This window comes from Entelurus aequoreus, linkage group LG05, assembly GCF_033978785.1.
Source record: "Entelurus aequoreus isolate RoL-2023_Sb linkage group LG05, RoL_Eaeq_v1.1, whole genome shotgun sequence".
Lineage (NCBI taxonomy): Eukaryota > Metazoa > Chordata > Actinopteri > Syngnathiformes > Syngnathidae > Entelurus > Entelurus aequoreus.
In genome coordinates this window covers 9,880,914-9,884,721 of record NC_084735.1, presented here as the reverse complement: position 1 = coordinate 9,884,721, position 3,808 = coordinate 9,880,914, and positions in this window count along the sequence as shown.

Here is a 3,808-nt window from a genome sequence, read left to right as displayed (position 1 = left end):
ATCTTGTCTTTAAGTCACATCACTAATGTACCATCTTGTCTGTAAGTCACATCACTAATGTACCATCTTGTCTTTAAGTCACATCACTAATGTACCATCTTGTCTTTAAGTCACATCACTAATGTACCATCTTGTCTGTAAGTCACATCACTAATGTACCATCTTGTCTTTAAGTCACATCACTAATGTACCATCTTGTCTGTAAGTCACATCACTAATGTACCATCTTGTCTTTAAGTCACATCACTAATGTACCATCTTGTCTGTAAGTCACATCACTAATGTACCATCTTGTCTTTAAGTCACATCACTAATGTACCATCTTGTCTTTAAGTCACATCACTAATGTACCATCTTGTCTTTAAGTCACATCACTAATGTACCATCTTGTCTTTAAGTCACATCACTAATGTACCATCTTGTCTGTAAGTCACATCACTAATGTACCATCTTGTCTTTAAGTCACATCACTAATGTACCATCTTGTCTTTAAGTCACATCACTAATGTACCATCTTGTCTTTAAGTCACATCACTAATGTACCATCTTGTCTTTAAGTCACATCACTAATGTACCATCTTGTCTGTAAGTCACATCACTAATGTACCATCTTGTCTTTAAGTCACATCACTAATGTACCATCTTGTCTTTAAGTCACATCACTAATGTACCATCTTGTCTGTAAGTCACATCACTAATGTACCATCTTGTCTTTAAGTCACATCACTAATGTACCATCTTGTCTTTAAGTCACATCACTAATGTACCATCTTGTCTTTAAGTCACATCACTAATGTACCATCTTGTCTTTAAGTCACATCACTAATGTACCATCTTGTCTTTAAGTCACATCACTAATGTACCATCTTGTCTTTAAGTCACATCACTAATGTACCATCTTGTCTTTAAGTCACATCACTAATGTACCATCTTGTCTGTAAGTCACATCACTAATGTACCATCTTGTCTGTAAGTCACATCACTAATGTACCATCTTGTCTGTAAGTCACATCACTAATGTACCATCTTGTCTGTAAGTCACATCACTAATGTACCATCTTGTCTTTAAGTCACATCACTAATGTACCATCTTGTCTTTAAGTCACATCACTAATGTACCATCTTGTCTGTAAGTCACATCACTAATGTACCATCTTGTCTTTAAGTCACATCACTAATGTACCATCTTGTCTTAAGTCACATCACTAATGTACCATCTTGTCTTTAAGTCACATCACTAATGTACCATCTTGTCTTTAAGTCACATCACTAATGTACCATCTTGTCTTTAAGTCACATCACTAATGTACCATCTTGTCTGTAAGTCACATCACTAATGTACCATCTTGTCTGTAAGTCACATCACTAATGTACCATCTTGTCTGTAAGTCACATCACTAATGTACCATCTTGTCTTTAAGTCACATCACTAATGTACCATCTTGTCTGTAAGTCACATCACTAATGTACCATCTTGTCTGTAAGTCACATCACTAATGTACCATCTTGTCTGTAAGTCACATCACTAATGTACCATCTTGTCTGTAAGTCACATCACTAATGTACCATCTTGTCTTTAAGTCACATCACTAATGTACCATCTTGTCTTTAAGTCACATCACTAATGTACCATCTTGTCTGTAAGTCACATCACTAATGTACCATCTTGTCTGTAAGTCACATCACTAATGTACCATCTTGTCTTTAAGTCACATCACTAATGTACCATCTTGTCTTTAAGTCACATCACTAATGTACCATCTTGTCTTTAAGTCACATCACTAATGTACCATCTTGTCTGTAAGTCACATCACTAATGTACCATCTTGTCTTAAGTCACATCACTAATGTACCATCTTGTCTGTAAGTCACATCACTAATGTACCATCTTGTCTTTAAGTCACATCACTAATGTACCATCTTGTCTTTAAGTCACATCACTAATGTACCATCTTGTCTGTAAGTCACATCACTAATGTACCATCTTGTCTTTAAGTCACATCACTAATGTACCATCTTGTCTGTAAGTCACATCACTAATGTACCATCTTGTCTTTAAGTCACATCACTAATGTACCATCTTGTCTTTAAGTCACATCACTAATGTACCATCTTGTCTTAAGTCACATCACTAATGTACCATCTTGTCTTTAAGTCACATCACTAATGTACCATCTTGTCTTTAAGTCACATCACTAATGTACCATCTTGTCTTTAAGTCACATCACTAATGTACCATCTTGTCTTTAAGTCACATCACTAATGTACCATCTTGTCTTTAAGTCACATCACTAATGTACCATCTTGTCTTTAAGTCACATCACTAATGTACCATCTTGTCTGTAAGTCACATCACTAATGTACCATCTTGTCTTTAAGTCACATCACTAATGTACCATCTTGTCTGTAAGTCACATCACTAATGTACCATCTTGTCTGTAAGTCACATCCCTAATGTACCATCTTGTCTGTAAGTCACATCACTAATGTACCATCTTGTCTGTAAGTCACATCACTAATGTACCATCTTGTCTGTAAGTCACATCACTAATGTACCATCTTGTCTTTAAGTCACATCACTAATGTACCATCTTGTCTTTAAGTCACATCACTAATGTACCATCTTGTCTGTAAGTCACATCACTAATGTACCATCTTGTCTGTAAGTCACATCACTAATGTACCATCTTGTCTTTAAGTCACATCACTAATGTACCATCTTGTCTTTAAGTCACATCACTAATGTACCATCTTGTCTTTAAGTCACATCACTAATGTACCATCTTGTCTGTAAGTCACATCACTAATGTACCATCTTGTCTTCAAGTCACATCACTAATGTACCATCTTGTCTGTAAGTCACATCACTAATGTACCATCTTGTCTTTAAGTCACATCACTAATGTACCATCTTGTCTTCAAGTCACATCACTAATGTACCATCTTGTCTGTAAGTCACATCACTAATGTACCATCTTGTCTTTAAGTCACATCACTAATGTACCATCTTGTCTTTAAGTCACATCACTAATGTACCATCTTGTCTTTAAGTCACATCACTAATGTACCATCTTGTCTTTAAGTCACATCACTAATGTACCATCTTGTCTGTAAGTCACATCACTAATGCACCATCTTGTCTGTAAGTCACATCACTAATGTACCATCTTGTCTTTAAGTCACATCACTAATGTACCATCTTGTCTGTAAGTCACATCACTAATGTACCATCTTGTCTGTAAGTCACATCACTAATGTACCATCTTGTCTGTAAGTCACATCACTAATGTACCATCTTGTCTTTAAGTCACATCACTAATGTACCATCTTGTCTTTAAGTCACATCACTAATGTACCATCTTGTCTTTAAGTCACATCACTAATGTACCATCTTGTCTTTAAGTCACATCACTAATGTACCATCTTGTCTTTAAGTCACATCACTAATGTACCATCTTGTCTGTAAGTCACATCACTAATGTACCATCTTGTCTTTAAGTCACATCACTAATGTACCATCTTGTCTTTAAGTCACATCACTAATGTACCATCTTGTCTTTAAGTCACATCACTAATGTACCATCTTGTCTTTAAGTCACATCACTAATGTACCATCTTGTCTTTAAGTCACATCACTAATGTACCATCTTGTCTTTAAGTCACATCACTAATGTACCATCTTGTCTTTAAGTCACATCACTAATGTACCATCTTGTCTTTAAGTCACATCACTAATGTACCATCTTGTCTTTAAGTCACATCACTAATGTACCATCTTGTCTTTAAGTCACATCACTAATGTACCATC